This window comes from Cygnus olor, chromosome 18 (assembly GCF_009769625.2).
Source record: "Cygnus olor isolate bCygOlo1 chromosome 18, bCygOlo1.pri.v2, whole genome shotgun sequence".
Taxonomy (NCBI): Eukaryota; Metazoa; Chordata; class Aves; order Anseriformes; family Anatidae; genus Cygnus; species Cygnus olor.
The window spans coordinates 4,766,250-4,778,973 of NC_049186.1; the positions used below are offsets into that span (position 1 = coordinate 4,766,250).

Genomic DNA, 12,724 nt, shown 5'->3' on the forward strand with positions numbered 1-12,724 from the left:
ATGCTCAGATTCTTTCAGGATTGCTTTAGTGACTGTCAAGACTGAATTTCTCCTAGAGATCCCCAAAGCACCACACCTAGAGAACACCATGCGCCCCCAGCATGGCTGCCCTGGGCACAGGTGTCAGCACAGGAGAAGGTTTTATGCGCCTACCTGCCTACGTGCACACTTCCAGGGAGTGAAAAGCCTTTTTGCTTTGTTCATACATACTAGCAGGCATTAAACACAAAGACAGTCAGCTTGGAGAACTGGATTTTATTAATGTTTACCATCTACTTAGACAAAATTACCTCCTATAACCTAGAGACCACGCAGATATAACCAAAGGGAACCGCAAGGGCAACACTCTCACCATCACGCAGAGACCTTCAGTTCAGCCACCTGTAAAGAAACGACCAGGACACTGAAGCAGAACAAGCACACAGCAGGGAAAGCTGCACGCAGATGTCAGAGCTGTTCAGTGCGCGTGCCAGGGCACCAGACCCAACAAGTGCCACCAACAGCTAGCGATCCCTCTCACAAATGGTTACGCTGCGCGTTAATTGAAATGAGAAAATGCTTTATCCTTTAAAAGTCAGTTGAGGAAAACCCTCAGTCAGACAACTTCTAAAAAGGAATATTCTTCAAGCTTAGAAGATTTATTTCTTACTCGTATTTCTTCCCTCCTTTATTAGGAACCTGTCAAGTTTTAAATATAGCTGTATAGTTACCATAGAACCGTTTGTCATTTTTTTGATTTAAAGGATAAGTACAGCTCAATTTCCCGGTGCAACAAAGATCAGGATATTTTCAACCACCCTATACAGGGCTCCATACACTTTGACAGCCCATGTGGCAGAAAATACCAGTCGGTAACCCAGGAAGAGCGTGACGTTAGTAAAAGGAAAGGGAAATGCTTTTTTTCAGTAGTAATGAACACAGGGTGTCAGCCTGCAGGAGCGCAGAAGTGAAATGCTTTCTCCCTGCAGTCTGACCCCATCAGGCAGCTCTGTCCGGGTGAGTTCAGTGTTAGAAGACGAAGCAGAAAGGGAGGATTGGCTGCAGATTCAAAGCACGCAGCTTTGCCTCCAGTGGGCAGAGAGCCCGGCTGAGCTCCGTTACCTCGGCCTGGGACAGGGCGCAGACTCAGCAGTCTCCGTGGCGAGCAGGAACACCTGCACAAAGAGCAGCGAGCGTTAAGCACGGCACTTCGGGGCACGTGCACACTGGAAAGCTGCCGTTTCTACGTTTCAGACGAGAGCCTGACACACGAGCCCAGGAGCCGACCAACCTCCCTCCCCCAGGTGCCGCTGGAAACCCCATCGTCTTTCAGCCACTGCGCAGCTGAGCCCGGGCACAACTGCCACGGCTGACTGAAGTCATTCAAAAGGCAGGAAATTCACCTTACACGGTCTGAAGGATCAAAAGCGGGGTGTTAAACTGCGTCACTGCTGCAGTTTTACTTAGGTACACCACTCGCTGTGTTAGGTGAGGTCTGTAGGAAGAAGCGATACCTTTTGCTTCTCGATACGAGCTGATACGGGTGAGAAAAAAAATCATTAAGCTCTCACGCCCATCCGCTGAACGCCGCACTAGGGAGCGCTCCGTCACACCTGCGTGTGCCTCGCAAGCTTAAAGAGAGCTGCAGGGAGCCCGGCAGACCGTTAAAGAGATGCAGTGAACCCAGGTTACTCCGAACACGTGTTCGTACCTACACGGATGAAACAAACGCTTTGCCACTGATGCCTGCCACTTGAAGCGGCAGCGCTTTTATCAGCTCAGAAACGCACAGACTTTGGTTTCGACCCCGCTGTGGAGGAGGGCCACACCACCTGATGCCTGCTGCACCTCTGAGCAGGACCTTCCCCAGGCCCGGCCAGCCACGGTAGCTGCTCACACGCGGGGCTGCCGGCAGCTGGGCAGGATTTAATGGGAAACACTCTGAGTCTGGATCTCTGTTCGGAAGAGTTGAGAACTGGACTTTTATCATCTCAGAACTGCGCTGTACTCGGCCTTCCCTGCTGCTGGCCAGTTTTAGATACGAAAGCTGTACTTTACGTCTCCTTGTGATTACCGGGCAAGCTTCAAATGAAAGCCCAAAGGCTTTCCCCTCGGTCTGACACAAACAACTCCCAGCTCTAGCTAGGTACACAGCAAACTCAAAGGAACCCCTTGAGACTGCTCCCTGCCACAGTCAAACAAAACAACCCCAAACTGACTAGCACAAAACATCATGCAATGTTTTTTGAACAGAGAGCATTACGCAGGCAGGGCGTTAGCCAGAAGTTCCGCTGAAGCTAGGGACCACTGCCACGCACAGATCCATCTTCTCTGTATGAGCTCCACTGAAACACCTGAGAACAGCAGCACACCACCCCCCAGCTGTCTTTAAAATCCTTCCCTGTAGCATTTTGACCTTGAAAAACGCCAAAAGCATACTAGCGCTGAGCACCTGATGGACACCAAGAAAACAACAAGAAAAATGCCTTGCTTTCCCTTGGAAAAGCATTTTTTTCAGAAGCCCAGACCACCTGGGTGCCAGGTTCACAACCCAGGCCTGCGAGGACGCATGGCTGCCTTAGCTGGGACCTCAGCTGAACTCCTCGGCTGGAGGAGAAAAGTCAACGCTGAAGAAAAGCACGGATGTAACGGGAGAGCAAGGTACACAGCTTCCAACAAAACCTCACACGTTGTTCAAGTAAAGAATCCCGCCTGTCAGCGTTCCCTGCTACCCGGGAACTAAAGCTTTGGAATTCGGATAAATCGATAAATTATTCCTGCGATAATCGAGGAAAAAAAATATCAGCAGTGTATCCAAATTCTACCTTCAATGTCTGTGAAACTTGCCTGTAAAGGAAGGGCGACGTCATTTATTTCTACAATTTGACTTTTAAGCCGATACAGCACAGGTTAAAGAAACGAATCCAGAGGCCACACGGGGACTCTCCCCCGGCCGAAGGCAGGCTCGCACTGTGTGCAGTATCATACATGACCACCAAACGCTGCATGGATGCTCACACCTGTTACTGCACGGGAGGAACCCCGGCGGGGAGCCCGCGGGGCGTTGATCTGGGGCGCGGGGGAGGCCGGCAGGCACGGGCTGAGAGGCAGCCGCCAGCGGCCGTCCCCAGGCCCCCCACCCGCCCGGCCCACTGCAGGAGCTGCGGACAGGCAGGGCTCCTGACTCGCCCGATTCCCCCTCACCTGAGGGCCGCGGACGTCCCACGCAGACTCAGCGACCTCTGGTCACGACTCAGGGCTGCGGCTCCTCCGGAGGTGACCCCCAGCACAGATCCTGCGACACACGAGGCTCAGGGAGAAGCTGCTTCACGCCACCCCCGCGGCCTGGCCCCTGCCCGCCTCCCAGTCCCCATACTCCCTCTCGTGCCTCAGCACCCCCAGCCCCAGGGCACCCCACACCTCACTGCACCTCAGCACCTGCTGCATCCCCCCAGCCCGCCAAACAACCCCCCCAACCCCCACCTCCCCCTGGCCTCCTCTACCCTTACCCCAAGCCCTCCAGAGCCAACCCCCAGCCGCAGTACAACCCCTCCAGCCCTCCTCGAGCCCCCACCCGCTCCAGCCCCCCATTCCCTGACCCCCAGCCTAAACGTAATCCCTCGGCTTTCCCCCAGCCCCCCAAAGCCAACCCCCAGCCCCAGTATGACCCCCGAAGCCCTCCGTACGCTGACCCCCCAGCCCCCAATATAGCCCCCAAGCCCTCCCCCATCCTCCCCTTATCCCCAGTTCTCCGTAATCAACCCCCAGTTCTCCATAGCCAACCCCCCCCAGCCAAGCCCCCAGCCCCAGTACACCCCCCCCCAGCCCTGCTCTACCCCCACTCGCCCCCAGCCCCCCATTCCCTGACCCCAAGCCTCCACTATAACCCTCCCGGCCCTCCCCCAGCTCCCACCTTCTCCCAGCCCCCCATAAACCACCCCCAGCCCCCCAGAACCTAACCCCCAGCCCCAGTATAACCCCCCAACCCCTATAAACCACCCCCAGCCCCCTATAAACCAACCTCAGCCCCTCATAAACCACCCCCAACCCCCCGTAACGACCCCCGGCCCCTCATAAACCACCCCCAACCCCAGTACGACCCCCTCAGCCCCCCATAACCACCCCCAGCCCCCACAACCTAACCCCCAGCCCCAGTACGACACCCCCCCCCCCCCCCCCGGCTCCCACCTCCCCGTCAGCCCCTCACAACCAACCCCCAACCGCAGTACGACCCCCTCAGGCCCCCCCCAGCCCCCCGTACACCACCCTCAGGCCCCATAACCCCCCCCCAGCCCTGCCCGGGCCCCCCCCGCCACCACGCGGCCCCGCGCCCCGCCCGCCGCCGGAAGCACAAGAGCAGGAAGAGCACCGAGACGAAGGGAAAAACCAGAGCGCCCCGGGGGAGCACTTCCGGCCACCCGCGGGCCTCCAGAGCCTTCCTTAAAGGGGCCGGCATCCTCAAAAGGGCCCGACGTTGCTATGGCAACGCGCAGCGCAGCCGGGCCCGAGCCAGGAAAACCGCAAAGGAACCACGAAATGCGATGCGAGCCAGAAAATAAAACAAAAATAAAATCCGTATGCTAAGAAAGCGCCCGTTTTCAGTCTTGCGTTTCCGAAAAAAAAAGGCACATCAGCATTAAATCTCTGCGTACGGAGGGTTCGGAGGCTGGATTCGCTAGGAGCTGGGGTTGGAGTTAATGTGGAGCACATCAATATTTAGCTCTAATTTGCTGTTTATGGTTTCCGAGGCCCCCTGTTTACGGTGAATTGTGCTTCACTTTCAGCGGCTTTGACAGCTCCGCTCATGGCTAAGTGAGAGAGGCTTTTCAGCATGAATGAAGGTGTCTCAATCATGTAATTTAATCACAAATTTCCCTCCAAGACATCTCGGTACAAATAGCCCAACAGAAGGAGAACACCACAACAAGCATGTAAGAGCTTTCTCCCCGATGGCTGATTAAAAATGAATAAGCGCTTAGTTTTATTTGTGCAATAACACATTTTAGCAGACATTTTATAAAATATAGACACAGATCTAAATGATGCATGTTGGACCTGGGCGGAAGGAACAGCTTGGAAAGCCAAGCTCTGCACCGCTCACAAACTCTCACCTTCTGGTTGCTGCAGAGCGCCGGCAGCTTGACCCGACCCGCTGACAGAGCAGGGAAAATCAACCTTCAGGTTCTTGTTAGTGGTCCTACACCCTGTGCCACGCTGCCTGCATGCTCACAGAGCTGCTCTGTGTAATAAACTGTTCATCCGCTCACGTCTTTCTTCTGGAGTTTGTAAATACATGGTCAGAGTACTTCACAAATACTGAGGAACGTCTTTTCTGTCCCTGTGAAATCAGAGCCCCCGTTTTGCACACGTACAATTGTCGTGCAAAAGGATGAATGGAAACATAAATACCCACAGATTTGGGGAGCTCAGTTTGCATAGCCTGCATTCACTTTTTCAGGGCACCAAGCCCTTTGATCAGTGGTCCTAAACCCAGGGATGTTCACCGCTCTCTTCACATGGCCCAGGTTTTCATGTGTTGCTTATTTAGTATGTGGCAATGCTCAGTGGCTTTTATTTTTTTCCTTCCACTCAGAGTACGACCCTGTACCGGGGTCCTGGGTACCAGAAGGTGCCCAGAGCACGTGGGAGAGCCCTGCAAGGAGGCTACCGGAGGCTGGACCCCAAATCCTCCCTGTCCTTCTATGCAGTGGCTGTGCTGGGCAGGCTGGCAGCCCAGCACCCTCACAGCAGAAATGGGCTTTTCCAACCAAGTCAAAGGGTCTCCGAGCTCCCCACAACCTGCTTAACACTGTGGGACTGAGTACACCCTGATACACCTGCAGTGGTGTGGAGGGAGGTGAAGACAGAAAAAATGAGGGTCTGTTTGGCAGATTTCATTTTAATTATTCAAAAATACAACTTGGCCTTTCAGAAGGGGCAAGCACCTTAGCACTGGCAGGATGCAGCTGGACACCCTGTTCCAGACAGGCTCCTCCTTCCCCCTCCATCCTGCATCAGGACAGCACAGGGGCACATGTGTGCAGAGCCTGAGAGCAGAAGCACACCACCTCCTTTTCTTTCCTCTTACTCTTAACACTGCTGAATGAGGCATGGTGCCACCCAGCTCTGATCGACAGCTCCCACACCCCCGTGCTTTCATTTTTCCTCGATATAATACTGCCAGGGCTGCAGCCAGCTTTAAATGTTATGCATCTCATTTGTACAGCTGAACCCATGCTGTCTGGGTCTGAAAACAAACTCTTTTTTTTTTCTTTTTTTTTCCCCCTTTGGTAAAAGAGAGCATTACCTTTCTGAGATTTACACACTAGATCAAGCATAAACCTGAATTATCTCCTTCTCCTTTTTTTTTTCCAGGGAGTAGATAATAAGTAGATCTATCTATCCATCTGCTCTGTTACACATTGCCCAGCTTGGCAGCATTTCTGTTGCTATTAAACCATGTTCATCCCCCTTGACATTTAAAGGGCCGTTATATGATTACTGTCACAGTCTCATACGTGGATCCTTAAACCAATTCTCTCCTCCTCTTCCCTCTGATGATGGATTTGCTCGTTTATGCCATAGTAATTTGTTTTTCTCATGCTGTGCTCCAGCAAAACGCTTTCACTGTCAAACATGGTTTTCAGTATAGACCTTCCCTGCAGTGCCATGTTGTAACTGAGCAGCTCCGGGCAAATTGGAGCTGCCCTGCCTTTCAACAGCATTAGCAAAACAAAGTAGCAGGAGCCTGGGTTGGATCCTCCTCGTTTGGAGTCACTGCTGCAGCACAGTGAACGGGGACAGAGAACAGCAGTGCAACTCCTGGGAACAGGGACCATTGTCCACCGTGACTGCTCCAGTGCCCCGATGCAGGATGTACCATGGGACGCACGGTCGTTGGCTCCACAGCGAGGAGCAGAGACTCGCTGCTTTCTGGCCTCTTTGAGAGCAGATTTCCAGCATTTGGAAACCACCATTCACTTGGGGGTTTGCAAATCACCTGTGGTGTCAGCTCACACCAGGAAAATGCTGCTACAGGGTTTGCTGCCACTGGAGCTTTTCCGGAAGATCTATGAAGCGGAAGAACGTTTCAGTGCACAATGTCCTGAGCATGCTTTGAAGTTCTTTTTGGCCTCTCCTAAGTTCTCTTATTCGCAAGATGAAAAACTGACACAGGCAGTACCCAGCTCCCCCAGGCTCTGTTGTGCCACTTGGCCAGAAAGCTGGCCAGTTCCTTGCACCAGAAATCAGCTTGCACTCTAGGTATCTGATAAGAAAGCCTAGCTCTGTACATCTTCCCACCACAAGTCACACGCAGACACCTGCCTCTGTCAGGGGTGTTCACACAAGGTGCTCACCCCATCTTCCCTGGCCAGCACAACCCAGGCAGCAGGACCAAGTCTGTGCTCCGGCTCCTGTTGCCTGGCTTAGGGCCCTCACCCATCTCATGCTCGGAAAATGAGTCCAGTGGAGATCACGATGCCATCACATCTTTACAAGGATAGGGTCACAAGGGGTGGTGTGGCCAGTCACGTCACTGGAACGCCTGATCCCAAGGCTCCTGCTGCATGCATGTCCATCCTATCATGGGGCCAGGGTGCTTCTGAACTGGAAGGCTGGGGCTGAAACATGAAACGTAAATTCCCTGCTATGCAAAACTCGGCTGTTTCTAGAATTCCCCCCAGCAGCAGATTCTCTGCTCCCAATCCCCTGCCTCAGAGAAGGACACAAAGGTTTCTGAACCTAATGTATTGCTATTGAACACCCTTGCTCACAGAGAAACATCCTTGTCCAAATCCAGCTGTGCTGGAGAGAGATGTTTTCTCTCTCAGCCACTTGTCACTGTCCCCAGCTGGAGCCTTTCCCTGCCATCAACCTGCCAGCAGCACTGTTTGCATGCTCGCTCCAACAAAACCAGCAGGGCTGGTGCCCACGTGCCCTGAGATGATAAACACCAGGGCAGGCGCTGCGGTGGCCAGGCAAAGTGGTGCTTTGTGTGAATTAATGGGCAGAACTGCAGCTCTTCAAGGAGCTGAAACAAACCCTGAAGTGGGACGGAGAGTCCTCCCCACATTGCTCAACCAGCACATCTGTGGGGTACAGGCCCAGGCCACGAAGGGCAGTGGGGCGCTAATGCCTTCTAGAAGCACAGCTGGATTGCAAAGATGACATTTCTTGGCTGTAGGTGCATCTGCAGGGCAGGAGGCCAACACCAGCAGTTACTCACCCAGTTTCCCCACCAAACCAGGGGACACAATCAGCTCTGCAGGCTGACAGACGTCAGGGATAACAACCATCCTTAACCGCGCCTGGCCCCTGGCTTGACAGGATAGCGGGAAGAAGGCCGGGCACCTCACAAACATGTGGTAGCTGGGGCCAGCCCAGGAAGGACCATGCTAATCCCTCTTAATTTGTTGCTGGGGTAGTCCCACTCTGAAATGCCTCAGAAATACTCCAGAACACGTGTCCCAGGTCACAGTACACGGGGACACCCTGGCTGGCTCCCCCAGCCCTGCGCCTGGATGTGCAGCTGCCCTTTGAGATCTCTTTCTGTTGTGTTCACACAGAATTTGGCCAGTTTACTGCAGATTGCTGGAGCCTGGCAGGCTGGGGACGTCACCTACCCAGCTCCTCCAGGCTGCGCATGAGTTCTAGCACCCATCTCATGGCCACCTAGGAGCTCCTGCCTTTCCTGTAGGATCATTTAGCAGTAGCTCTGCTAGTGTGCTCTGCTACACAGCACGAGTGGATCCAGGGAGGAGAGAAAACCACATCTGGAGCCAGAAGATGGAGTACAGGGCCAAGCGCTGGAAGGGCAAGAGTTGGCCAAAGTGACTCTGAAAAGCACACGGCATTCCTCTCTGGTGAGGTGCAGGCAAACTCCACCAAAGCTACCAGCCATGCTCCGTGCCAGCATCATCCACTGCCTCCAGTGGGGCAGGTTTGGTGCTAAAATTCTTTTAGAATCCCTGAAGCACCACTTCCCATTTAATTCTGCAAATGGTGATTTGCAGGAAACTACTTGATTCACAGGTTCATCCTTTATTTTGGCAGATAACATCAGTTAAATGCCTGCTTACTTCTGCTTTGTGAGAACAATATAAACCACTTAAGTACACATACAAGATAGACTGATCCGTAAGTGCTTATGAGCTCTTTGATTTACCGGGGCATCTTTATCTTTGCTGAGTATCTTACAATGTCATTTATTATTTAGCAGTAAATTAAAGCAGAGGCTCTGTGATTTTCAACAACAGAAATTAATATCCCAGCACTCCTTTGTACCATATATATCTATAATTTACAGCCCCGAAATCAGCCAGATAGAGCTGGAAGATAATCCGTTTCCCATTCTCCCTTGTTACCTTCTGATTACTGCTGCACAGGGGGAAATAAAAAATAGGCTTGCAGGAGAGACGCGCAAGTCAGTGAAGGATAGTTTTAAATTAAAAGTCCGGTTTTTGTAGCTCTCGTGAGATCCCCTCCTCTCCCCACTCCACCCTTGTGCGCACATCACTTATGGATAATATATCGAACAGGCTGCGATCTCGTCCAGAGACCTCTGAATTTTAAGCTCACCGATTCTATGCTCGGAGATAATCATTAATAAATAATAATGATAATAACAATTCTTCCAGCTGCAAGCGTCAAGAACATGCTGCAGGGTGTTTCGGCACCGGAGGGGTGGGCCCGGCCCCTGCAGAGCTGGAGCAGGGTGGAGACTGTTTGGGAAGGGGTCAGCAGCCAGGACAGGTCTCTTCCTTCTGAGGCTGCACCGTGCTGGAAAGACGTGCTCACAGACCCTGTGGCTGATCTTGGGGACAAGGATGGAGGAATGCTGGAGAATAACACATCCTTTGAGCTGGCAACTTCTCCCCCTAGGCCTCGGGCAGCTTGCTGCCAGCAGCCCGGTGCCACGCTCCAGCGCAATAACATGGCCAGAAAGTTTTATGGGCTGCGTCGGGCTCTGGCTGACACAAAGAAGCTAATAATTTACAGCGATCTCCTGTAGCACAAAGGCGAAACATGCCCCGCTTGGATGTAGCTGTGCAAGCTGCAGGGATAAATCAGCTCCAGCAGGGAGCAAAGATGAGAAGCAGAAAAATGATCCCAAACTCGCTGCTTTTCCCTACAGGCGCCGTGGCTGTGCCAGGCACTGGGTTGGGGCTGTGGCAGGCGCTGCAGCTTCACCCGGCTGGGCCAGCACCTGCAGAGACATCCTGGTGACATCCCTGGCATCACACCGACGTGATGCTGTCACCATGCTTCCACTTACACATGCACCCTTCGATTCCCCCGCTAAATTAAGCAAGCCGTTCCTCTTGCCTCAAACCAGATAACAAAAAGGGAAGACATCAAGGAAAGAAATTCAGCAATTAACAAATCATGTTTTCACGCTCTCTTCTTCTTGGAAACGTGTGGAAGTTTCCAAGGAGAAACCGTTGTGGTATTGTTTGTTTTTCAGAAGAAACGCGAGCTGATTAAAAGCAAACACAAAGCAATAGCTGTGGGGTCTCCGAAGATCCCTCGCAGGAGTTCAAAAGAAAAGGGAATGACAATGGAAGCATCGCATCAAGACGTCTTTAAGCTTTGAAGATTATATTGGTTATGGATGAATTAAAACACACAATAATTAGCACTGAAAGCTACAACACCTGAAGACGTGGGGAGAACTGTTATCTTCATGCTAAGCCCTTCCAGCGATGCCAGTGCCAGGCTGGGTTACAGTCGCACAATCTCCAGCAGCGTCTGTGTCGTGCTGGGCTGGATAAGGTTTATCACGGGGAAACACCGCATTGCTCAGGATGGCAGCATGCCCCCGGACACTGTGCATGGGACAGCAGTGCTCTGTGCCCCCCAGATCCCATAACGAGCCCTGAGATGGACCTAGAGGTGGGATGGGAGAATGAAATTCCCCCCTTGAGATCCCTGGAGGCACCCAAAGCATCTCATCTGCTCCTGTCTGTTGAAGATTACAGTTCTTTATTTTCTTCACCCCAGTTGCATTGGGAAAAAAAAATAAGGGAAAAACAGCCTCTGGTTAAGGTATGAGCCTCAAATAAATACCATGGCTATGTTATCCCATTAAAAAAAGGCATTTGCCTTCAAGTTTTGAGCACCTTGGGCCTTGGAATGCCCGAGGGGATCTGACTGCAGTGAGCAATGGGAATGTGCCTGCCCGCTGCAGCTGGCTCTTGCTTTCTTGGCAAACTCTCCCCCCTTCTGTTAGCACAGACGTTTTTAGCACTTGGCTTCAGACCTGCCCCAGAGTTAATTTGCTTGAAAATTAGTCCCGTAGCTCAGGGTTTGTTCAAGTGAACCAGATTTGGCATTTTTTTTGGTGGAGAGGGGTAAAACTTTTCCAGGCACCAAGGCTCAGCCCCAGCCTGAGAACCCCTTCCCACGAGGGCAGTGCTAAGGGATGGATGGGGCTGGGTGGCTGCACCAGCTCAGGTTTTGCTGGTGGCATTTGCAGGTCAGCAATGCCCCTTGTCCTTGTCGTGCATCAAGGCCAGGCAGTGTATCATTCACTCCAGGAGTAGAAAACCCAACTGTGTGCGTCCTGCAGCATCAACACCTGCTGCTGCCTCCTCTTCCCTTTCGCTCTCTTCACTCAAGGAGCAGAGCAGATCGAAGCTGACCACGACTAGCCCGTCCTGCCAAAATTCTCCTCCCTTTCGGTGCAAAAGAGCAAAGAAACCTTCGTGATTGAAGTCACAAGTGGGGTGCTCCGAAACCCACCTGCACCCACCCGTACAGATGCCCTCCTGTCTGTCGGAGGAGGGATGCGGAGCAATATCCCACAAAGCTGTCCTGATAAATTTAAAACCCCGGGGGGATAATAAGAAAGCCTCGTCACCCTGAGCCAGTGCTGGGGGTGTCCCCGCTGCCACTAGGTGTCACTGAAGGCTGGAGCTGGGCTCGCCGCCTTCCCCCGCATCCCTTGGGGCCAACAGTCCTTGGCCAAGGCCTTGGGCATCGCTGGGGGGTCTGGGGAGGCTGCAGGAGGTGGGGGGGGGTCCCGGCCCCCGGGCATCGCTGCTGGGGGCGCAGCATCCTCTGGGTAGGGAGGCAGCGGCTGCCCGGGCTGCTGGAAGCCTTGTGGGGGAACAGCAGAGAGAAATGGGCCCGTGCCTTGGGAGGAATCGCTGCTGGCAGCTCAGTGGCGTGCAAAAAGGCTAATTTTGGTGCAGCGAGGGGTCTGCAGGTTGGCACAGGGCACAGTGCTCCAAGCAGCAAGGCCACGAGCTTGGCTGAGCTCGCCCCAAAGCCACAAACCCACCTGTCTGTTTAACATCCCTCTAATAAATAGCATCCTTCCCTTCCCACGTCTGGCCACATCCTGGGCTGCACCACTGCAGGAAGCTTCACCCCGAGCACAAGGAACGACTGCAGCGCTCTGCAAGGGACGGGGTGCTCGTGGGGGCAGCAGGCGGCCTCCAGGCAGCTCCTCTACCCCAGGCTCCTGTCCTGCCTCTACAGCCCCCCAGCACGGCAGCTGCCCTGGGGAGCCATGCACCGAGCCCAGGGATTGACTTGGTTTTTCACTTAAAGACAGCATGTTGGCTTCAGCTCCAAATGAAAAGCAATTTTGCACCAGCAACAAACAATGATGTAGGCAAAGTTGGAAATACTCCCCAGCTTCCCTCACTAAAAAACATCAAGACCAGCCCTTCTCCCTGCAAATGTCTCCTGTAACTATCATTTTCTAGTTAAAAAAAAAAAAAGGCAGCAAATTCCAAAT

The 12,724-nt window shown here is 53.1% G+C and overlaps 1 long non-coding RNA gene and 1 other non-coding gene across 2 annotated transcripts; both read right to left on the reverse strand.

The window, feature by feature from the left end:
- Positions 1-244: 244 nt before the first annotated feature.
- On the reverse strand, positions 245-3,413 carry LOC121079917. The gene is made up of 3 exons (XR_005825216.1): positions 3,184-3,413; positions 1,102-1,154; positions 245-381 (listed from the first exon to the last, which is right to left on the reverse strand). It is a non-coding gene; the product is annotated as an uncharacterized LOC121079917 (long non-coding RNA).
- Positions 2,948-3,116, reverse strand: LOC121057197. Its single transcript, XR_005813696.1, has one exon.
- Positions 3,414-12,724: the final 9,311 nt, after the last annotated feature.